The sequence below is a fragment of the Mauremys mutica genome, chromosome 2 (assembly GCF_020497125.1).
Source record: "Mauremys mutica isolate MM-2020 ecotype Southern chromosome 2, ASM2049712v1, whole genome shotgun sequence".
In the NCBI taxonomy this organism is placed as follows: Eukaryota; Metazoa; Chordata; order Testudines; family Geoemydidae; genus Mauremys; species Mauremys mutica.
In genome coordinates this window covers 157,118,323-157,143,802 of record NC_059073.1, presented here as the reverse complement: position 1 = coordinate 157,143,802, position 25,480 = coordinate 157,118,323, and the positions used below count along the sequence as shown (strand labels likewise).

At 41.5% G+C, this 25,480-nt stretch overlaps 1 long non-coding RNA gene across 1 annotated transcript in view; it reads left to right on the top strand.

The window, feature by feature from the left end:
- The window catches only part of LOC123362787, a 38,767-nt gene that overhangs the window by 2,358 nt on the left and 10,929 nt on the right, over positions 1-25,480 (top strand). The window contains exons 2-3 of the long non-coding RNA XR_006576573.1: positions 2,195-2,291; positions 7,039-7,078. This is a non-coding gene — a long non-coding RNA (uncharacterized LOC123362787). The remainder of the gene's footprint in view (positions 1-2,194; positions 2,292-7,038; positions 7,079-25,480) is intronic.

Sequence of the window (25,480 nt, the reverse complement as noted above, 5' to 3'; positions counted from 1 at the left end):
CCCACACCATCTGTAGTGGATGTTAGACAGGAAGGGTAGGACTCAAAAGAGGAGAATGCAGTTAGTAGGAGGCTGGTTAGCAAGCAGTGAAGAGGAACAGCTTCCTTTGGGGAGAAAAGGTGGGTAGGAGTCCAATGTTGAGTAGGATTGCTGCCTGTTCAAGCCTCTCTAAAGGGATGGTAGACCTTGATAGGGGACTATTTAGATGTACACAAGCTTTGCTCGTGGTCTTAAGCCAAGCTATGGCAAATAGTGTCCTGACAGGAAGGGGATGGAAAGCTAAACCAAGAGGGTGAACGGATGAATGACCTCAGAAAGGCTGATAATTAAGACCAGCTGGGGCAAAGGCTCCTCTACTTAGAGTATGTGGGGAGTGTTTTTTTTCTTTGGTTGTTGTTGTTTTTGCCTGTTAGTTTGGGCTGGGATTGAATTTTCGTGGTGACCTTATGGATGGCTGAGCCACATAAACCACGAGAGCAGGTAGGAAATACTTGGGTAAACTGAGGCAGAGGGCCAGCAGCACTATGCTTTGCCACAAGGAGAGGCACTGGGGTGGCAACCTGTGGACAGAGCTATCTCAACTACATAGAGTAGGCATCTGCATCACTACTAGTGATCCTCAAGTACAAAAAAAATACTTCTCTAGTATTAACATCTTAATCTAATTCAAAGCATTCAAGGCATTTTCTAAAAAAGAAACCCAGCCTGTGGGCTGTTTGTCACTATGATTCAAAGGGAGCTAACCTCCTAGACATTTTTGAAAATCCCACCCCTCTACACCTTTAAAAATCTAGTTCTGTGGGCCAAATCATGTAGTCTTTACTTAGATTTAATTCAGTCATTACTCATCCAAAAAATAACTCATCTCAGTCCTTAGTTTGTTGACTTAAATGGGATTTTTTGAGTAAAATATGAATTAAGACTTCAGAATTTGTGTACTGAGCAGAAGTGTCCTCTACAACTGATGCCTCCTTTATCTGGAAAATGATTAAATGGTTCATATAAAAAGATACAGAAAGAGAGGGGAAATCTGACAATACAAAAGTGGGGAAGCTGAGAGCATCAGTCTGTGTGTGTACGTGGGAGGGGGAAATAATACACGCAAGGACAAAAAAAATCAATAGTATTTTAAAAGGCTGAGGGAGAAAGAGACCAAAATCAAAGAGTGAGCAAAACACAGAGAAGACAGAAAAAACAGGCCAAAGAGCAAAAAATAACCAAGGCAATGAATAACTACTTTCTGGCTACCTAAAATTTCCCCTGTAACTTAAATTTGCAAACTTCTGTTTATTTGTCCTACAGAAAATTGTCATGTTGCGTTATTGACACAGAATAGCATTCATACTTAGCCCCAGGAGGGGCTGCATTTCAGTACTGATGACTGATCCATGTATATGCAGCAATCTGTATCATACACTGGGATCATTCAAGATGGTGTTATAAAACAAGTTATTGTTATTGGAGGCTGAACAAAAGAGACCAAATAGAAATGAAGGTATAATCTGACACATGCTCAAGAAAGAAGAAACTACAGTACAAATGAAAGAATAAGAACTATCAAAACAAAACAAAAGTCAAATATTGAAGGAGAGAGAAAATAAGCTAAAAACAATTAGAAACAAGTGGTGAAACAAGAGGGTGAAAAGGGAAGATAAATACTGCAAGGCTATTGTAGTCAATATAATGGAACAATAATGTATCATTATCCCTTTGTATAAAGTTCTGATTTTCTTTCTCTTTCTCTTTTGTACCCAAAAACATTCAGTAGAGAACTCAATTTTTAGAAAGAACTAGCTTGAAAGATAAAATACTCAAAGTAGAAATCGGACAATTGTTTTCCTAATATCGGAAGAGGGAGGAAGAAATAAATATGACTGAGGTATATAGAATAATGTGTGAAGAAGGCTGATTGAGTGTTCCTATTTTACCTTTCCCATAATACAAGTGCAAAAAGGGTACTCCTCAATCAAAGGCAGAAAATCTGAAATGGATAAAAGGAATTGTATGTTTAGTTGGAGTGTGTGTGTGTATAACAGAATTCATTGCTAGAGGATATCTTTAGACAAATAGTTTAGTAAGATTTTTAAAGAAGTACTTATTTATCTGTCTAGGATAAACTTGCAGTTACACAAATTAAAATAAAACTGCAAACCCTATTGATCTTCATGCTTCAGAGTTTATCTGTGTTTTTCAGCATGCTGGGTGATGGGAGGAGAAGCAAAGGAAAAAAGCAGAAGCGGTGGAGAACATTACATGACACATCCTCCACCCAAGTAGCGTGCAGCCTTCTGGTGAGTGGGAAACAAGTATGGGAGCCAAAAAAATAAGAGAGGAAAAAGCAGAAAGGAGAAAAATAAAAGCAGAGAAGAAGAAGGGACAGATTTTGGAGATGTGGTAAATTTTAGTAACAGCATCAATGTGGTGGGGTGGAAGGAAGAAAAGTTGGAAAGAGGAAGGATGTTCTTGTGTTTAAGACAGGAGCCTGGGACTCAGGAGATTTGTGTTCAATTCCTAACTCTGCTTCAGACCGTAAGTAAGTCATTTAATCTCTCTGTGCCTCGGTTCCCTATATGTTAAATGGAAATAATACTTTCTTTATCTGTCTCTTCTACTAGGATTGTAAATTGTTATTGGAGGGGATTGTCTTTTACTGTGTCTGTACAGTGCCTAGCACAATGGGCCCTTGATCTTGGTTGTGGTCTCTAGGCACTACCATCATACAAATAATAAAGAATAATAAAAACAAAGTGATAGATGATGAAGCTGTGGGACAGTGAGAAAAGTGGAGTTGTCAGCAGTTAATGGAGAAGGTAGGGGAAGGGCAACCACTGAGGGGAATGAATGACATCTCTCCACCAACATTTTACTAGCCTGCCTATTCTCATTCCTCTTCCTCCTTCCCTCCCAGCCCAACCCTATCTTTTTCATGTGGTTGCACCAGAGGGTTGGGAGAAAGAGTTCCAGTTTTGGACATGTTGAGTATGAATTGTAGGTGGGACACCCAGGAAGAGATGTTAAAGAGATACTCAGAGGGCGTTTTTGAAGAGAAGAAAATATTAGGGGTGGATACGTAGTTCTGTGAGTCATCAGCACAGGCACTGTAATGGCTGGATGAAGTTACCTAGGAATAAAGTGTAAAGGTGATGGTCAAGGAGAGGTCCTTGAGGAGTGGATATGGTATATTGTGGCACACAAAGTTACCAAATCCTGCTTTTTAACAAAATATTTCCCTGATTCACAAGCATTTGTCACTGTCAGACAAAATACTAGACTGGATGGATCATTGGTCTGTTTCATTTTGACAATTCCAATGTTTCTGTGAAAAGATAAAATGCATCTTTTTGTTTTTATAAAAGAGAAAAGAAAACAATTACCAACATGTTAAAATATTATCTCATTAGAATTCAGCTAAGCAAAGGGCAAAATGAACTCACTTAAAAAGGAAAGTGAAAAATGATATAATCATAAAATGTATGTTAAATAATGCAGGAACTTAATGCAGTATTATTAAATATGTACTTTAAAGTGCAAAGCAGTACACCTAATCAGGGACAATCACCTGTACTTTTTAAAGGCATTCTTAGAATAATTGAACATTCAGATTTAATTTTAAATATGCTTTACATGTTTGGAATAACATAAAATGTGTCTATGAATAAGACAGACATCTGTTACAACGCCATTTTAAATCATTCAGCAACAACACAACATTAGAAAATGTGAACAGATGGTTAATTGCAGTGCTCGTGATTGTATATCATTTGCTTATTCATACAATGTTACTGTTTTCTGTTATGAACACATACACATCCTGCAAGGAAAGCTTTTATGGTTATGTCAACCAATTAATATGTTCTGTATTGTAGAAAACTACTGTGTTATAAAACCTTTAATTCTTAGTTGCGCTTCTCACTGTCTTGGAAATACATATTACGGCCCTATCCACCCCGTATTGAATCCACAGCTGATGGAGCTCTAAAACTGCACTAGCACTTACGAACTAGCAGCCAAAAGGTTGGTCCTGATTCTAAGAGTGAGTAAAGTCTTGTATATTCAGGGATTCTGTGACCACCCAAGACTCCCATGAGGCTGTGAAAAAGGGTCAATTTTACATGATAGATGCTCTTTTTAGTGGTTTTATAAACCTCAATTCATAATCAATAGGACATGTCAAGGATGCTTTGTGACTCACCCAACAGCCTAATGCAGACTAGTACAATAACTGAAGTAGTCTTCACAAGATGACAACCCAAAGACACAGCAGGGCTTCATTTTAAAGCAGAGCCAGGCAAAGGAAGAGAAGAACCATGCAACCCAAAGATTATGTCCACCTAAAAACTGGCATTTAAGAAGGCCTCCCTATGTTGTTATCAATAAAATTTCTGCCGAGAAAAGAATGAATGAAGTCTCTGAAATGAGCCCTTTTTGTACATCTTTAATAGCAGCAGCTAGATATAGAGCTTGGTCCTGCAAATTCTATGTATGTCAATGCACAGAGAGGTTTTTACAGGATCAGGCCCGTTTCTCAGTGTTTGTGCTTTTGGGAAAAATAGCCTGCTTCTCTGCAGCTCCAGAGACTCATTGGCAGTGGAACTAATGTTCTTCTGCTGTGCAAGGGCAGAGAACTGAATGCAGAGTGACCCTCTCTGGGCAAGTGTCCTATGTAGCAGCACACAGGGCAGGAAGAAGTGGAACATGGGTAGCCTGAATTATTGATTGGGATATGACTGGAGGATTTGCTATTGCATGGGTCCTCTTGTCCTTTCTTCCCTTACAGAGGGGATGTGTAATGGCCCATGGAGTCTGCAGCAGACATTGGAACCTGCTTCAACTCATGGAGCAGCTGCTCCGCTGCTTGGGGAGTGGATGTTTCCCATCACCACTGTAGTTTATAGGAGGGTTGTTTGGTTATGTTAAGTAGAAATATATTAAAGGGTAAATAGAAAATAGGTTTTAGCTGAAGTTAGCCTAAGTATAGAGGAGCATGGGAAATGGAGCTTTTTAGTGTAAGTAAAAGTTGGGGACAGTAAGATGAGAAAACAAGTTAGCAAAGACGTGACCTAGGGTTATGTTGTGGTTGTTTTGGTTATAATTGGTTTTAGCAGGACTTTTAATTAATATTTTTTAGAATTTTGGATGTTTTATTACCATGTTATTTATATTGATAGTTAAGAAAGGACATTGATGCAAATGTTAATTTGAATAATGTATAATATAAACAGCCAATGAAGAGGTGGCAGAAATGTGAATATGGTAATGGATAGGTTTAATGTTAATGAGTATTATAATTGTTTATAAAAAGGAGTAGTCTTGCTAAATTGGGAGAGCTCCAATTAGCATCTAAAGTGTAACATTAGGTTACAGGTAGGGCTGTCGATTAATCACAGTCAACTCACATGATTAACTCAAAAAATTAATCATGATTAAAAAAATTACTTTTAATCACACTGTTAAACAATAGAATACCAATAATTGAAATGTATTTAATATTGTGGATGTTTGTCTACATTTTCATATATATTATATTGTGTTGTAATTTAAATCAAAGTGTATATTATTTTTATTACAAATATTTGCACTCTAAAAATGATAAGCAAAATAAATAGTATTTTTCAGTTCATCTCATAAAAGTAATATAGTGCAATCTGTTTATTGTGAAAATGCAACTTACAAATGTAGATTTTTTTGTTACATAATTGCACTGAAAAACAAAACAATGTAAAACTTCAGTGCCTACAAGTCTACCCAGTCCTACTTCTTGTTCAGCCAATCACTAAGACAAACAAGTTTGTTTACATTCACAGGAGATAATGCTGCCCTCTTCTTATTTACAATGTCAATAGAAATTGAGAACAGGTATTTGCATGGCACTTTTGTCGCTGACATTGCAAGGTATTTATGTGCCAGATATGCTAAACATTTGTATGGCCCTTCATGCTTCCACTCCAGAGGACATGCTTCCATTATGCTCATTAAAAATGTAATGTGTTAATTAAATTTGTGACTGAACTCCTTGGGAAGAGAATTGTATGTCCCCTGCTCTGTTTTACCCACATTCTGCCATATATTTCACGTTATAGCAGTCTCGGATCTTGACCCAGCACATATTGCTCATTTTAAGAACACTTTCACTGCAGATTTGATAAAACGCAAATAAGGTACCAATGTGAGATTTCTAAAGATAGCTACAGCACTCAACCCAAGGTTTAAGAATCTGAAGTGCTTTCCAAAATCTGAGAGGGACGAGGTATGGAGCATGCTTTCAGAAGTCTTAAAAGAGCAATGCTCCAATGCGGAAACTACAGAACCCAAACCACCAAAAAAGAAAATCAACCTTCTGCTGGTGGCATCTGACTCACAATGAAAATGAACATGCATTGATCCGCACTGCTTTGGATTGTTATCGAGCAGAACCCGTCATCAGCATGGACGCATGTCCTCTGGAATGGTGGTTGAAGCATGAAGGGACATATGAATCTTTAGTGCATCTGGCACATAAATATCTTGCAATGCTGGCTACAATAGTGCCATGAGAATATCTGTTCTCCCTTCCAGGTGACACTGTAAAGAAGAAGCGTGCAGCATTATCTCCTGCAAATGTAAACAAACTTGTTTGTCTTAGTGATTGGCTGAACAAGAAGTAGGACTGAGTGGACTTGCAGGCTCTAAAATTTTATATTGTTTAATTTTTGAATGCAGATTTTTTGTACATAATTCTACATTTGTAAGTTCAACTTTCATGATAAAGAGATTGCACTGCAGTACTTGTATTAGGTGAACTGAAAAATACTATTTCTTTTGTTTTTTTACAGTGCAAATACTTGTAATCAAAAATAAATATAAAATGATCACTGTGCACTTTGTATTCTGTATTGTAACTGAAATCAATATATTTGAAAATGTAGAAAACATCCAAAAATATTTAAATAAATGGTATTCTATTATTGTTTAACAGTGTGATTAATCGTGATTAATTTTTGTAATTGCTTGACAGCCCTAGTTACAGGATTATAAAGCTATACTTCATTCTGTTTTCAGTGGCCTGATCACCCATTGATACACCATTCGATTTCTGAATGTGAGTACAACTGCATAAATGGTAATTGTATGCCTCTTTGCTTAACCAATCATTTTTCTCTTAAATACAGTTTAATTCTATCATTCAAAGTGATATCCAGGGTCTTCCACTGAATTAAATTGTCTTTCTGTAACCAACCTAGCAGCTCAAACCAGAAAACTAAGTTTAGTTCATTTCATCCTTATCTTTATTAATTGGGAATATTTAAACTTCAAGATTACACCACATCTCACATCTGCCTAGTACTCTGTCCAGCTGCTTGAGCTGGATGCTAGGCCCTGGATTATGCCTTCTACATTGGATTCATATTTTAATTCCCTGTAATGGAGGAGGATGGTGTTGTTAAGGAATAGGACTGGGAGTCAGAAAACATGAATTCCATTCCCTGTTCTGTTACAAACTTCTTGTGTGACCTTGGGCAGTTCACCTAACTTTTTTTGCCTTAGTTTCCTCATCTGTGAAATGGGGATAATACTCTTTTCCTACTTCACATGATTGTAAAGAGGTCAAAGTGCTTTCAGATCCTTCCATGGAATGTGCTATAAAAGTTTAAAGTATTATTATAATGCAGCTCTTAATTTTTTTTAAATCATTGAGAATCCAGCCTTATTTGCAAGAATACAGCTTTTCAGAATAGCTAGCTTATTTTCAAGACATTCACCTATGATAGATGAACTTTTCTTCAGAGCAAAGATATTTTTAACCTTTTTGCTCTTCAACCAGATTGTTTACAGAGTTTGCCTGTTTCAGTATTTTATTTTAAAAAATCTTAACAGTTTCATGAATTAAATAGTCATTGTTTTCAAACAAATTTAGTTCCGTAATTTCTGTCAGAAGTGGCTCAGCTGTCATGGTGATCTTAAATGGAAGCATATTTGAGTTCAGTTTATTGAAACAGAAATGACAGAATGTCAGTTTGCTTCCCTGCCATATGCCATATATAAGAATAAAAAAACAATTGTGCAAACTGATTTTTTTTCAATATCAGACAGGTGAGCACTTTTTTTGTTTACAGTAAAAAAAGTCTCTTCTGCGAGCAGCTAACACATTGAAACTTATTATTGTTAACTAGTACAAAGCATGCAGATACATTTGTGATGTAGGAATTGGACTCAAACGCATCTCAGATCGGGACTAACAAATATTCATTAAATGAGAACAGTTTTTATCCCTTCTGAGTTGGGCAGGAGTCACACAAGTGAACTAGAAGTGAAAGACTTCATAACTCATTAGCAATGGTGGAGGCCCCCATAAGCATTTATGTTATACCTATGAGAATGGGGATTGCTTCTAGAAAGATAACATCAGCTCAAGTTTTGAGCTTCTTGGATTTGACACCAGCAGAGTCTTTTACTCACTGGGCACACAGACAAAACCTCCCATACACAGCTCATAGTCCCAAACACTCTGTAAATCTGCCACCACTTATTCTTAAAGAGACAGCTCCCATTAACCAAATACCAATAATAAAAATACAGCAGTAAAGTAAATATTAGAACATCTAAATTAATTTCTAAATATGTTTTGCAACACAAAACTGTTCCTACAATTATTCCAGAGCTCTTACCCTCACTTACACACACACACACACCACAAGCGTCATCAGCAGGGTTAGAATCTACTTGAGCTATAGGAGTACTGTGGTGTGGGAAAAAGTATGTTGTTCTCTATATGTATGGCTACACTTATGACATGTAGAGTACAGACACTGCACACCCAACTAGCAGGGCATAAATAGCAGTGTAGACAGGCACTACTTAGACAAGTAAAATATACACACACTAGGATACATACCCTATATGCCCAAGTAGTGCCTCTCATGTCTACACTAGTGTCTCATTGCTGGAGCCTTTTCCCACCACACTGAAAGGCTCTGGCAGGGGGAGGCAGGGGGGAAAGGCTCTGGAAGCCATAGGTGCTGACTTCCCCTTTGCCCAGTGGGTGCTCGACCCCACCCTTGCCCCTGGCCTCACCCCTTCACCACCTCTTCTGGCCCCTGCACCGTCCTCACCCCGCCCCCATTTCACTCCCTTCCCCCAAATCTCTGCCCTGTCCCACCTCTTCTCTGCCTTCTCCCCTGAGTGCACCGCGTCCCCATTCCTCCCGCTCCCTGCCAGAAAGTCCAAAGCACCGCCAAATAGCTATTAGGCGGCAGGAAGCACTGGGAGGTAGCTGGAGGAGCGGGGATGCAGCGTGCTCAAGGGAGAAGGTGGGGAAGAGATGGGGCTGGGGTGCAGAGTAGGGGGAGCTTGGCTGCTGGTGGGTGCAGAGCACCCGCTAATTTTTCCCTGTGTGTGCTCCAATCCCAGAGCACCCATAGAGTTGGCGCCTATGCTAGAAGCTCCCTGCTGCTGGAGTCTTTCCTGGGTGCCTCCCACCTGCCAGAGCCCTATACTGCTGCATGTAGTTACCCACCACAATGTGGACGCAGCCTGCTTTTCACTTTGGCATGTAGCTCCACATACCCTACACTGCTGCCAGTGTAGACCAGGCATACATGGACCAGCCCACAAAAGGAGACAAAACATCCCCATTGCTGGTGGGTTATACTCCTATTTATGTAACAGCAGTGGAATGCTGGGCATCAAGATTCTTGGTTTTTATTCCTGGCTCTGGGGGCAGAGTGTGGTCTAGTGGTTAAAGATGTCATAGCCAAATACACCACCAACACCTTTTCAGTTGTCTGTGGTGGGGACTGAATCCCTTGATCTGTAGAAGCAAAAACATGAGTCTCTGCAATTTCAGCTAAAGAACCGTCCTCTCAACATGCAGCAGCGGAGTTTTAAACCTCTCTATGGGCACATCTACACAGCAATTAAAACCAGGCCAAAATCAGGTTCCCTGTGATAAATTCACAGAAGCCTGTGGTGGGATGATCATACCCCAAACTGGATTAAGCAGGGAAGGAGTTAATTCCCTAGAAAGGGAACCAGGCAGAGAGCCTGGCCTGCCTGACCCTGCTTGCCAATTACGGAAAGAATTTCCACCTGGACTCAGGCAGTTACTTAAGCCAGAGAGGAAGCAGCTTTTACTCATGTTAAGGGGAAAGAAGGAAATGTTCTGTTCCTGCTTGTCTCAGTCTGAAAAAGCAGAATTGAGAAAAGCAGGGGCCTGTATGTTGAGAACAAGGTTACTACAATCAAGTCAGAAAAGTAAATTGCTGAACTGAGATCGCAGATAAGTGTTACTTTAGTTTTGTTTACTGTAATTGCTCTCAGCTGGAGAAGCCTGCAGTCAGATAGGGTGGTGTAAATGCAGGTCTGCCAACCAGCACAGGGAAGTAGTCTTGAAGGGAAAATATAGCTGTTTGTATCCAGGGCTGCCTGGGGGGGGCTAATGGGGCAATTTGCCCCAGGCCCTGTAGGGGCCCCCACGAGAATATAATATTCTATAGTTTTGCAACTTTTTTTTAATGGAAGAGGCCACTGAAATTGCTTTGCCCCAGGCCCCCTGAATCCTCTGGGTGGCCCTATTTGTAGCAGAAGCAGAGGGCTGCTTCTGTAGTTAAGGCCAGTGGACTGGAATGCATAGTGGGGGAAGGGTATGGACTCACCTACATCTTGGTGCTGAATCCTGGTTGGGGGGATAGGTGGGCATTCTAGCAAACAAGGGCTGAAGAACTACTTGTGAAGAAGATCCTTAGTTTGACTGGAGGGGAATATTACCCAACCAGTAGAGGAAGACTTGGACTAGTCATGGGCACATCTGCTGATGAGGTAAAATTGTGCTGGGCATCATATAAACACAAAGAAATAATCTCTGTCCTGGAGGTTGTGCATTCTAGTGGAGGGCTGTTTTAAAATGCATATCACATAGAGCCATCGACTCCAAGGGGCTGGACCACCGGGTAGGATTAGGCCCTAAATGTGCATGATTATTATAGCTGTTTTGGAAGTGAGAAGGCTGCAAGGAGTGGCTCCAGGGAGCAGCTAGACTCTGCAGTATGCTCCTATTGGGACCAGGTGGATGGTTGTGAACCTAGGAGCTTGGATGGATCAGTGTAACCTATGGTGTTTTACATTACCATTTTATCCATCTGGTAGCTATTGCTGATGGAAATAGCTATAACTTTTTCTTCTCTGCTCTTTCTTCTTTCTGGATCCTTACTATAAAACTCAGAGAATGACAGTGCAGCTCTGAAGGCAGAGTTTGACCCATTATCCTTCATTGCTTTCTACAAAGTACAGATAAAGACATATAATCAAGAAAATTGGGTTTTGGGGTAAGACTTGTGTCCATTTACAGAACCGATATCTGAAAAGAGACTTTCACAAACTGTGCCACTGATTTGATCAGAAAATGCGGTGATCAGTTATCTGACTGGAAAATGATTCAATTTGTCTGCTTGCTAGTACATGTGGTTTATTTTAAGATAATTATATGCAGTGCAGGTAATGACTTCTGTAACTAAGGTTGCCTGATGGCTTCCATTGTAAGAGCCTGTTTTCAGTTTGCTAAACTTAACTGTTTTGGCTGGCACTTTCCATGTCAGGTGTGTGCCTAATGCTGAATTCTTTAGGAAGTTTCATTTAAAACAGTTCAGCCATTTCCAAGAAGGAGCTTAAGGGGGAAAAATAGTTTGTCCATGTTAAACAAATTGGTACAGCAATTTTTTTGAAATGCTCTAGTACTGCCATATTTTGGAGCAGGGACTTGAAATTTGATAGAGAGATCATGCTGATGTTGGATGTGCTTTTTGCTGTCCCTGTAAAAATGTGCCTAAATTTGGTTAGTTGCCACTGGAAAGAATTTGATGCTGCCTTTGTGATTCTGGTCAAGTCTCATCAAACAAAATTTTCACAAGTGGCCACTACGTGTTGCTCGCTGTCTGGGCACCCAGATTGAGACACGTGAGGTCTGATTTGCAGGAGTGCTGAGCACTTGCAATAGAGGTCAATAGGGGCTCTGCACTGAACATATAAAGTGCTAAGTTCTCTGAAAAATTATACTCTAGGCTTCTCATATTATACAATCAAAAGTAGCTGATGCTTTTGAATTCTATGAGGAACTGCGCTCTTTCAATATGGCTGCCATCTCCCCTTATTATCAAGGGGTCTGAGTGTCTCACCTTCTGACCACACTGGAGGCTTCTGTTTTCCCTGATGCAGGGGAATGTGGGGGTGGGGAGGAGGCAAGAGAGATGGTAATGGAGGGGGTTGTTTGGGGGTAGGAGGGAGAATATGGTGATCAGAAGCTTGAGGAATCTAGCTAGTATGTTCTGGCTGCTCTGTGCTGCTCCAGGATGATATAAAGCAACCAGAAGGTACTGGAGAATCTGGTCCTAAAAGTAAGGTTTCAGATGGAATTAAAAAAAAGAGATTGATATACTATCTTCAAATCACTTGAAAAATATCACCTAGCATTCCTTGAGGTTCTTTTATTTACCAGTAGTTCTTATGCATGAAATTTTTAATTAAACCAACCTCCAGACAAAAGCTGTTAAGCAAGAGCTAAGACTGAATACATAGCAGCAACATATTAGTAAAAACATGACAGCGATGTTGTTGCAACTATCCCCCAAAACAAGTATTGAACTACAGGATATTTAGAGTTTAAGTACCTCCAAGAAAGGCTATTCTGTGGGCCAAAATCTGCTCTGTTACAATATAAATCAGGAGCAACTTCACTGAAATTAGTTAATTTTTCTAGATTTACACCCAATATTACTAAAATCCTATTGTGTGCATGCAAGTCCTCAACTGGCACATGCATACAGGGAACTGCATGCATTCAATAGTACACGTAAACTCTGAAATTTGAACTGTTAATATCCAGGCAAGTGATTATTTGAGGCAAACTAAACACATACAATTTTTATTAGCAGTTTGTAACTTGTATCATGGAACTAAGAGATGCCATAATATTGAGTGAGTCAGAAAAAGAGAAATGAATGAACCAAAAGCCCATTAATAGGCTGTCAGTTTCTGCCTTCAATAGATGCCAAGCAATAACTGATAAAGGTAGAGCTATAGCTAAATAGTCTCCAAATCATTTAGTACAGCATATAAAAATGTAACTTGAAAAACTTTATAGTTCTTTCTTGTGGACGCAGTGCTAATTCATCTTCATCTGCAAAAGACCATATTTTTTCCAGATTCATATCCACTGTGTTATTGCTAGTCGTCTTAACAAGGTATGTTCATCTGATTTCTGTTGGCTTCCAATATATAATTCAATGCAGATAACTGTTTAAAGTTTTCTTTTTTCCCCCAAGGATTCACAATGAATCAGTTAAACTTAGGAAATGTCACACAACTCTAACTCTGCTCCCTTTAGTGCATGCATTTTTATATCAACTCTAATTACATGATTTTAAGCTAGATTTTTCCACACTACTGCTACCTCATTCAGCACACTGGTTGGTTGATACTTAATGAATGAGGAAACTGTTAATTTTTTTTATCCTCACTGTTCAGTGAATGAACTTTCTTCATTCATTCCAGATCTTCCAAACTGCACACTGATTGAGGCAGAAATCCAGGGGATGCCCACCTCATTCACTACAACCCTGTCATACTGCACATGTTCATCCAAACTCACTGAGGGTCCAAGTGCACTCTCACTTGTACTGATATAATGTAAGATTTAGTCTATTGGAGTTACCATGGTACAATGAATGAAGCAAAGGTCTTGTGGAGAATTGCATAAAATCACAGGATTAAATACTAAAATGCATGTGTACAGCAAGGGACAGAGTTAAGGTTGTCTGACCAACCTTAACTCTGGGATTTCCATGCTGCTAACGTAGCCCACTGAAGCAGTTTGTAGGTGATGCTGGAGATTCTAGGTGCACTGGGGAAGTTTTGCTTAGCTACCCATTACTTGGATATCTCTGGGGAAAGGATTAGGAACTGTGTTCACCTGGAAAGCTAACTGTCCAGTTCTCTACAGTCTTATACTGCAGAGGCAAGATCTCTTCAATAGATGTCCTTTGTCACTGAAATGCCCTCCTAATGAATGCATCTAAATCTGACTCTGGCCACATTCAGAAATCATCCTACAATCTAGATTTCTCAAGGGGTGTGTGTTTGCTTTTTTTTTTTTCCTAACTGACTAATTCATTACCACTAACTTGTCTACTGTCAGTGTTTGCCTCTGTCTTTCGACACAGTCTAGATAATACTTAGTCCTGCCATGAATGCAGGGGACTACACTAGATGACCTCTTGAGCTCCCGTCCAGTCCTATGATTTTGGTGCTGAGGGAAGTGTATTAGCTCCTTATGCTTGGAAAATGTTTTGTTTTTGTAATTTAAGCCATGTAGAGTATACTTAGATTCTAGGGTATAGGAGCCATAAAAGGGTCTTAAAATACCAGTAAACTATCTTATCCCAGGATTCCTTGCCACTTCTAGCTGCTTTTTTAAAAAAACTATTAGTAATGTCTCTTTCTTCAATTGGTATTAGTGTAATAAGCAATTACTTTGTTTGCAGTGTTGTTGCATCTCTGTTGGTCCCATAGACAAGGTGGGCGAGAATCTATTTTATTGGACCAACTTGTGGTTAGTGAAAGAGGCAAGCTTTGGCACCTACAGAGAGCTGTTATTCGGGTCTGGAAAAGTTACTCAGAGTCACAGCTTGAAACAGATTGCTTCCACCTTGTATTTAACTGTGATACTGAATACCTTTCTCAGACCTGAAGAAAAGGTTTGTGTAACCTCCAAAGCTTGCCTCTTTCACCAAGCACAAGTTGGTCCAATAAAATAGACTACCTCACCCCACCCACCTTGTGTCTCTAAGCAATTACTTTATTTCGTATGTTTTTCCTGCTAATATCTTACCAGAACAAGTAAGTAAATACAAATCACTTCCTTGTGTCCTCATGTTACACCTTCATGTAGACTCTGCATTGCAACTCTGACTTCAGTTTGGCACACTTGCACAGCTGTGGAAGAAAGCCACCAATGGCAGAACAGATTCAAGAATTGTTGCCAAGGCTAAGAGGGTACATCAATACAGCTGATGAGGTTGAACCCTCTCATCATTCTACAGGTGCCAAACCTTCTCAAGATGGAGAAGAAAATCAAATTTCCTGCCCCCTAAGCAGCTTTTCCCATGCATTTAGTCATAGACTATAAGATGCAGAAATACAAGAACTAGAAACCAATAGTGTTTCTTTAATAATGACCACAGGCTTGTCTATCTCATGCATGTTGCAGTGAGGGGGAAATGGGAAATTCTATTAACATGTACTGCAGTATATTTTCCTATATGTCCTGATGCTATAATCCTCCCAATACTTGAGAGAATAGATGAGATACTTACAAAGGAACTGGATCTGCAAGAATTAGGAGACCTTGAGATAATTACAAGGAGCTTTTTCATCATTCAAAATAAGATGGGGAACTTGGCATTTATTTTACTGATGAATGTCATGCAGAAAATGTCATGCATTCAAAAATGGCATCTGTACAACGTGCGTATTTAAAAACTAATCACTATCCCTTATTGAATTAGAGTTCATGAATATGCATAGAGTACTGTATCTGTCTTCAGGTGAAGTAGGGCAGCCATCAAGAACCACACGTGATTGACTGTGAGCTTTTCAAATTCTGCATGTTCCATAGCCTACAAAGTCTCCTTTCAGTTGATTGCTAGAAGTGCAGCAGTGTTTGAAAAATAAGCTTGAGCTTTTAATTATAATCTGAAAAAAAGATATTTGAATATGAGAACCTAAATTTCAGTTCATCTGTTTTCTTCCTAATGCTTGATATACTTATGAATGTTATCTTCTTTGAAATTGACCTTCCTTTATTTATGTGTAATAAGAGCCCCTAATCCTCCCTTCGGTTTCTCAATAAGTTTTTTTATAGGAAGTGGAATGAGATGATTTATTGGGTAAAGAGTAATGCCAAAGTATTTTACCTCTGGTATCTGGGGCCATATTCACTTAAATTGCAATAAAAAATTAGGATGGGAGGTTTGTAATCTTTATCAGATATTTTCTTCTGGGATTCGTACACAGCTTGCCATGGTGGACAGTTGATGCATTTGGTGGAGTTGTGAAGTTTCCAATGCTTTCCGTACAGCTAACTCTAATCCATACTAGTAGGCCCTAGTATTTGAAAACAAAAATCACTAGCATTGTGATATTTGTATGAAAAGATCATTTATTATCACATACCTAGTAACTTGGGACATACATTGTATTTTTCCATTTTAAAAATCCATTTTATCTGTTCTCATTGTTCATCTGATCAGTTATATATAGGTTTTTATCAAGCTTGATGATTCATTCAAAATAAGAAACATAACTGAAAACAATATTAATAAAAATGTTTGGATTCCAGCACAAATAAATGAACAAAAGTCTACAATACCAAGACACATTAATAGGAATGTAGGTTTCAACAGATCAATGGTCTAGCTACTCCAGTATCCTGCCTTTGGGAGTGACCTTCAATTACTCTTTCAAAGTAGGGTAAAAATGTCCAATTTTTCAATCTTGATCAAGCTCATTTGGGTGGAAATACATATTCAAATCCTAGCCCTGCAAGTGATCAACTTATGCCCTAAAGCTTGAAGGGGCTTGTTTTGCTAAGTCATTCTAAATTTGATTATTTTTCCCCCTCTTCTCACTGTCAGAACACCTTTGCTTCCAAGTACCAAAGGGAGATTAAAGTCAATGCAAAAAACTAGATTTCTTTGGCAAAAGGTTTTAGGTGATCCTCTCTCTTTTTTTAATAATTGCATAGGTTTCAGCAACAGGAACTGTAAAATTCTAGAGCAGAGAATTTAATTACTCCACATATTTATCCAGATACTTTCCTTGGAAGCTACATCCCAACTATTACTGCCTTAACTCATAGCTAGTAGAGGTCATACTCTGGGTTAATAGCCTGCAGCTCAATGTTCATTAAGTCATTCATTGATCATTAAAACATCCTGAAAGGGCTTTGTGTTGAAGTTTTAATAGCTGTAATATATGAAGGCTTGGTGTACTAAAATACTAATAATGTTCTCTTAAGATGGTCAGAAAGTATTTGCATACAGCAGTTGACATTAATCTTAAGTACCAGTTTATTTCTCTTGTCTTGCAGTTATCATGCTAGAATTTGTGCAATTTTTCTTTAAATCAGGTCAGGAGACAGCATTTGGATGAGTAATGTTTTCAAGCTCAGGCATTTTTCTCAGTTCAAGGGGAGCAAATAGTTAGAAATGCATTCAAAACAATGAATTGCAGAAGCCCAGATGTCTTCACCCTCTTAACAAGTTTCATTTTGGACACTTTTATAAGACCCAGTGTCTACATGGGTTGTGTTTTTTTAGGCAAGTTTTTTTTTCCTCTGTCTGATAAAGGGAGGCTTCTTCAATTGCATCTTGGTTTATCATAGGGTTGGAAGGGACCTCAGGAGGGCATCTAGTCCAACCTTCTGCTCAAAGCAGGACCAATCTCCAGACAGATTTTTGCCCCAGATCCCTAAATGGCCCTCTTAAGGATTGAATTCACAACCCTGGGTTTAGCAGGCCAATGCTCCAACCACTGAGCTATTTCCACCAACCTAAACATTAAACGGTGGCACTGTAAGGGGTAGATTCACAAAGAGATACAGACACTGTGGCCTTGCAATGCTGAGCATCACCACCCCACAATTTAGGTGCTTAGTAAAAATAACTGAGCATCATAAAGCCTGAGTTCAGCACTTAGGTTCCCTATAAAAAGAATGGGGAGAGATAGGCACTTCAGAATGGGATTCACAAAAGCCAGCATGCTCATGTAAGTGAGGAAATGGTCCTGCTATTGTGGGGAGCTTTCCTGGCTTATACACTTCCCCAGTGAAATGGGCTAGAGAAAGGATCCGAGTCTTCACTCCTACTTCCTTTACCCAGAGGCCTGCCTGACCTCAAGGGCTCCCCTTCCACTCTCCTGTGTAGCAGAGTCCTCACAATCCCAACAAAGCTGGGCCCAGGATTCCTGGGGGGCTCCACCCCCAACCTTGTCATGGTCACTTGGGGAAGGGACTAGGGTGTCCCCACTCTGGGGTGCTCTCTCTGCACTGGATGCTTCCCTGACCCTCTGATCACTACATACAATTCAAAGAAAATACAATTTATTAAATAGCAACCAATTTTAAAAAATAAAGAAAAAATGGGAAAGGTTAAAGGACAACACATGTCCCTGTTCCATAGAGTGGGGCTATCACAACCACCGTCTCTGGAATGTAAGGGAAGTTCACAGTCTGTTCCTCACAAGTCCAGGCCTCCTTCTCAGGCCCTGGCTGTGCTGCAGGTCAGATACTTGCTCGGGCGGTGGCCACATGCCCTCAAGCTTTAGGTGGCAGGACTCTTCTTCCCAGCTTCACCCCTGCCCCATCAGGATTACAATTCCCCTCCAAGTCTGGCCTGTCGGGCATGTTAGCTGGGGGCGTCTCCCTGTGATGGGCCTGCTGCCCAGGGTCCCCCTTGCTTTTGCCAGCTGCTTACTACACCTGGCTCTGGACTGCTCCAGCTCCACTCTGCCTCAGCGCTGCTGCTGCTCTGCCTCCAGCTCCCTGGGCTGCTTCTCTGGCCCCTCTGGCTCTGGTTGCTCAGTTCTCCTCCCTGCACAGGTCTGCTTTGTGGGCTGCTTCTGTGACTGCTCTCAGCACTGCCCTGCTTCCTGTGCTGCTTCTCTGGCCCCTTCCCTGGCACACAGGGGTGGCTCCAGGCACCAGCATGCCAAGCGCGTGCCTGGGGCGGCAAGCCACGGGGGGTGCTCTGCTGGTCGCCGCAAGGACGGCAGGCAGGTTGTCTTTGGCGGCATGCCTGCAGAAGGTCCTCTGGTCCCGCGGCTTCAGCGGACCTCCCATAGGCTGCTGCCGAATCCGCGGGACCGGGGACCTCCCGCAGGCAAGCCGCCAAGGGCAGCCTGCCTGCCATGCTTGAGGCAACAAAATACCTAGAGCCGCCCCTACTGCTGGCACAGCTCTGCTCCCCAGCTCAGCTTGGGGTCCCTGCTTTCTCCTTGCTCAGCCCCACTCTGTCTGACCCAGGGCATTCCAGCTCACCTGGAGGATGGGACCCCCCTGGCCTCTTGATTAGCCTGCCCTCCCTGTCAATCAGGCTGACCTGGAGCATTGGCCTCTTCTCATTGTTCCTGGGGACTGTCAGTCTCAGGGTCCTGATTTCCCATTGACCCTTCCCCTTTCTTTTGGTACTTGGAACTACCCAACCAAAACACTTCCACTGAGTTTTAGTAAGGGGACAACAGTCCCCTTACACTAGACAGCTTCTTGCCTAAAATAGTCAATGGCAGATGACAAGCTTAAGGCCACATGTCACATCTCTTGGACATGGGGTCCTAAATCCAGGCTACAGGGAGGCACCTCACAATGCTTGGGTTTTTCAGCTACAAAAACTCTCTTGGGGTTAGGTCCCTGTGCTCTTTTAGCAAGAAACTGGGGGAAGGAAAGGAGGAACTCCCTCATAACATTTAGCCCAGTGGTTAGGGTACTCCCCTCAGATTGAGGTGCTGGAACAGGGGGCCATGGCCCCATCACTTTTTAGTGCTGTGCCCTCCCACTTTTTACTGGTCATAAAGTCGAGTGATGGGGGAGGAGGGAGTGAAGAGGAGTGAGTGGGGGGCATGGCCTCAAGGGAAGAGCCTGCACAGGGGGTGGGGCCTTGGGAAGAAGTGGGTGGTGCAGGAGAGCAGGGCCATGGTTCACGTGCCAATGAGGGCCCCCCACAATTTTAGGAAGCTTCTACATTCCTGTCTGAGATGTGTGAGACCCCATGGTTTAATTCTTGCCCCCCCCCCCCGAAAAAAGGGAGTAGAAATTTGAAAGAGGAGTAATAAATTTGAAAAGTCACTGGAGCGGGGGACTGAATCCTGGTCTCCCAGATGAATGCTCTAAACACCAGGCTACAGAGTCATTCTCATGCTTGCATTCCCCCTATCCCTCATGTAATATTTTTTCATTTATCAACAGTGGAACAGCTTCAACATTGGGTCAGCGAGAAAGAGAACACACATGCAAATGACTCTGTAGCCTGGCGCTGTTTGCTGACTAGGTTAGACCTCAGCGCAACCAATATTCCCATTGTTATTGCTGCTTGCTGTGTGCTCCATAATATCTGTGAGAGTAAGGGGGAGACATTTATGCAGGGTGGGAGGTTGAAGCAAATCGCCTGGTGGCTGATTTTGAGCAGCCCCACACCAGAATGGTTAGAAGAGCACAGCTAGGCACGTCGCGCATCAGAGAGGCTTTAAAAACCAGTTTCATGACTGGCCAGGCTACGGTGTGACAGTTGTGTGTGTTTTTTCCTTGATGCAAACCCACCACCTTTGTTGATTTTAATTCCCTCAAAGCCAACCACGCTCCCCGCTTTGATCACAGCTGGCAAAGGAAATAAAGTCACTATTGTTTTGAAACCATACATTCTTTATTAATGTTAAAAAAAAAAAAGAGAGAGAGAGAGAGAGAGAGAGAGAACTGATAAGGTAGCCCGGGTGGGGTGGGGGAGGAGGGAAGGACAAAGCCACATTGCTTATTGTAGCCACACTACAAATCAAAACTGTTTGAATGATGGTCCAAACAACAGAAGGCTGTCATCTGGAGTGCAGTGGCTGGGTGCCCAGAACCTCTCCCCCCCACCACATTACTGAGCGTCTGGGTGAGGAGGATATGGAACTTGGGGAGGAGGGCAGGCGGTTATACAGTGGATGCAGCAGCGGTCGGTGCTCTTGTTGCCTTTTCTGCAGCTCCACCAGATACCTGAGCATGGCCGTTTGCTCCCCCCATTAGCCTCTGCATCGCCTCCTGCCTCTGCTCATCACGCTCACTGTATGCTTTCCTGGCCTCTGTCACTGTATGCCTCAGTGCACAACTGAATGCATGATCAGTGCGGGAGGACTGCATGAGCTCAGAAAACATGTCAGTTCGAGTACATTTTTTTTTCGCCTTCTAATCTGCGATAACCTCTTGGACAGAGATGATAAGGGGGAGCGTAGAAACATTTGCACCTGCAGGGGAATAAAAAGGGAGAGTAGAATTTAAGAATATACATTTCTGAGAACAAAAGGTAGACTCACAGTGAATCAAGCAATTCACAGCAGACAGCACATGTGCTTTAGGTACAAGGTCGCATTTTATCTTTTATATTGAGCACCTGCCGGTATGGTGACATATCACACATGCTGGGCAACAGAATTTGGTTTCCAGGCAGCCATGGTAAGCCAAAGGGTAAGTGAGGTTGGCTTCTTCCGCCTTCATAACATGTGGGAACGGTTTCAAACTGCAGCACCCTCCTTTCCCATAGCAAACATTGTGGGTTGGGTTTGCAATTTAAAAGGAGGGGCTGCGGTTTTCAGATGGATGTGCAGCATGCTCCTCCCCCCATCCCACCATGTGGCTATTCAGGGATGATTCCTTTTAGCCAAGTGCAAACAGCCCAGCATGAATGGGGTCCTTTTACTGTTCCCTTACAAAAATTCCCCTATTTCAACCAGGTGACCATGAATGATATCACTCTCCTGAGGCTAACACAGATAGATATAGACGGAATGTTGCTTGAATGTGACCAAAACCCAGGACCATTCTCTGCCATGTTTTGTGCTACAATGATTCCAGGCTACTTACTACTGGCTTGATGTGGTAAAGTGTCCTACCATGGAGGATGAAATAAGGCAGCCCTCTCTAGAAACCTTCTGCAAAGGCTTTCAAAGTACCTCCAGGAAAGCTTAATGGAGATATCCCTGGAGGATTCCCACTCCCTCCCCAGACACATTAACAGACTTCCAGTAGCTGTACTGGCCGTGAATGCATCCCAAGTCTTCAGGGCAAATCAGACATTACTACAGGGTTTTAAAGCAATTGTGTCTATAGTTACAAATGTGCACTCAGCAGAGGTGACTTCTCCGGCTTCAGGGTCCAGGAATCTGCCTTGATGAAAAGGTCCTGGCTACCAGGGAGAACGGATTCTTTGCTTGCCTGCTGCGCATTTTCCTCCTCCACAAAATCCTCCTCACTGTTGTGTGAGACTCCCCCCTTGCAGGTGTCCACGGACAGTGGTGGGGTAGTGGTAGGGTCCCCTCCCAGAATGCCATGCAGCTGATCATAGAAATGCTACTCCCCTTGCCTGGAGGAGTACAGCGGTCAATTTTAAGAGCTCTTTAGGTTGACGGCACGGGGTTGGTTATGTAGCTGCATTGCTTATAAAATCGACCTAATGCGGCTAAATTCAACTTAACCATGTAGTGTAGACCAGGGCTTAGTGTAAAAGTTTCTGAGTTTGGGGAGTTTAGCATGATGTTTTAGGGGCTGTTTCTGCCAACAGTTAATAGTAAATGTACTGCTGATTATCACTTACGGTGAGTAACCCACTTGAATTGATGGGATAGGCATAGAATCAGACCCTAGTACAGGTCTTTAGCCTCTGACTAATCGCAGTGAAGTAGTCACTCACAGCAGTAAGCACTATGTTAGAGCCTGATCCAAAGTCCATTAAAGGCAATTAAATCAATCAGTTGACTTCAATGGTCTTGAGATTATACCTATATACAGTTTTCACAGACTGGGCCTCTTTTAAAGGAAATTCTTAATTTTGTCGGCGTTTTAGTTAAAACAAAAGTGAACTACAGTGGGAATATTAAATTCCCATCTAAAATTCCTGGATGCCCATTGTTATAATCTAGGTAATCTTTACTAAAATTATAGTGTTCCAGTCCTTCCACTGTTTTACTGAGTAGTCCCTTATTCTGTAAGTATTCACATTTCACAAACTCCAAGGCCAGAAAGTCAAGATATGAAATCATGGGAGTGGTCCTATTGACTTCAGTTGGGACTATTGACAGAGTAAGACACCTACTCACACTGAGTAGTACATCAGAATCTGGCCCAATGTAATCGACAAACAGTCTAATACCATTGGAAAACCTACATTAAGGCTTTACATCAATAGATTGCTATCAAGCCATTACATGGTAGAAACAATGAGTCAAAGTAGCAGCTCAACAGAGAGTAGAAGGAAAGAGTATTAGGATAAAAGTGCCTTGTGTCCAGGGTTACAAAGCATGACTTTTTTTAAAAATAAGGATATGTAAAATAATACCTTATACAGGAATAAGAGGAGCAGATGGCACGTGGATAACATGTTCAGACCAATTTATAGTAAATATGGAAAGTTGTCTATAGCTCAGTAGTAATTGTTTAAAAAAACATGTTCTACACCATATCACTGGGTCCTACTGATCAGTTTTCCTCATTTTATAGTCATGCAATGTTGATTGATGGCTTTACTCTAGGATTTCTGATTTTTAAGGCTTTGCTATCCATGTCTTCCTTTCAGCACTATTTGTTTTGTTTTAGAAAATGTACTGATGGAAATAATATCTGGGCAAGTAAGTGTCTAAAGCAATATTGCTTTTATTTTACATACTGATTCCACTCCAGCATGTGGTTCTAAGTGAAATAAAGGGTGAAATATGAGAGGCAATTCAGCCCAACAAGGCATATTCCTTTCTCGGTTTCCAGCTGAGATACCATCTAATTGTTTCCTAAATTACTCCAGTGGCCGCAGTAACCTGGCCTGGTGGCCACTTCCAAATGTGTGTGTTCATATTTAAAATATAATACAAAAATGCTTCCTGAAGACTGCTCGGAATTTTTCTGTAATTTTGTTTATGCCTCTCTCTGATTTTTTTTTGCATAAAACAGGAAATAATTAGCTGGGCTGACATACAGGGCTTGAGTTTCTTTTCGCTCACACCAGTTTTATGCCGTAGCAACTGCACTGACTATAGTCACTGGTTTAAGAAGTAGGCACACAGTATCTAGGGAAATTTTGAGTTGTACTGGATCTCAATTAAATCATCTCAAGGGGGACTAGATGGTTCTGGTAATTTAGTGACTTATAAAAGTCATACCGCCAAATTGCTAGAGCTTCAGGGTTGGATATGGCTGGCCCATTGTCTCTACACAATTGTAAGAAAACACAACCTGTATCACTGCACAGGGGAGCTACAACTCAAATCCTTGCAGTCCCTGAGAACAAAGCAGCATGATTAGGAGCTGCACTCTCCTCCCAAAAGAGAATAGGATGAGGCCAATGTAACAGCCTCTCTACTGAGCCTGCAGAACTGAAGCAATGCTTCATGCTTCCCAGTGCTCACTATGAGAGTAGCACAGCTCTCAATGTCCCCAGAGAAGTTCTGGCAGTCTAGTCTGGACTGCTGCCAGAATTCCCGCTGCTCTGCAGCTATGAAGCCCTCCTCCATTTAAGGTGTCCCAAGTTGTGCACCCAAAATTAGCAGTCACTTAAAACTGTGGGTTTAGAGCCTGAATTAAAGTCCATTAAGTCAATGGAAAGACTCAACTAATTTCAGTGGATTTTGGATCAGACCTCTATAGTCAGCTCCCCTGGAGAAGGTTGGTTGGGAATGTGCAAGCTAATTGGCTGATCAGGCTGGGAGCCTGGATGAGCCAATTAGTCCAGCAGCGGATGGGTATAAGAAGGACATAGGTAGGAAGTATTGAAGGGTGGAGGGAGAGGGAGTAACCAGGACTAGTTGAACCCCAGTCCGTGCAGAAATCTCAAGGAAGGGTTCCTCTCTGGCCCTGCAGGAAAGGGCTAAAGGTAGAGAAGCACTGCATGTAAGATGGGGATGTAATTAAAGCAGATGATGTTGCCTCACACTGGACAGAGTCTGAATGGTTTCTGGGGCAGCTGAGGACAGGGACAGAGCACACCCCATTACAGGCCCAAATTGATATGTTAGCAAGTGTTTTAGCTTTTAGTGCTGCCGCTCCACTGAGGAGTGTTAGAAAGAGCCAAAGCCCTCATCCTTGACTAATTGGGAAATCCATATGATGACCTTTTTCAGCCAGTTCTTTGAAATTATAACTCTCCTCCTCCAATTTCCAAGTCTGATGTATCCCAGAGAGATGCTTTTTGCATGATGGTGAGGATGAAATTAGTACCACTTAGCTAGCTAAGAATAGCCCTGACCCTTTGCACAGCCACTGCTGTAGGCACCTTATTTTTCTCCATCGGACAAAAGAGGAACCAAGCAGACCTGCAGGGGGAATTGGATGCATTAATACCTGTTCCATTTTCAGCCACATGGGTAAGGGGTGTTAGCATGCCGGAACCAATTTGACATATGTGACAAGATAAAAGCATAACAGTAATCTGGTAGGGCTGCTCCCCCCACCACCACCAAGTAAGTAATAGTTATAGGTGTTGACCAGGGTCATACAGAGAGGCTCTACTAATGTTAAACTTAGAATATAGAGGCGCCTGGGCAGAACATTCATTTTTTTATTGCATTAATTATTCCTTTCAGGGTCTGGGAAAGAGGATGCCTCCTGTTTGTCACAAATTTAGATCCTGTACTTTCTCCAATAATTAATCTTCACTAGTTGGTTAATGTTTCTTATTACTTTTATACCTTAAATGCATCAGTTTGCCTATGGAAATTCCAT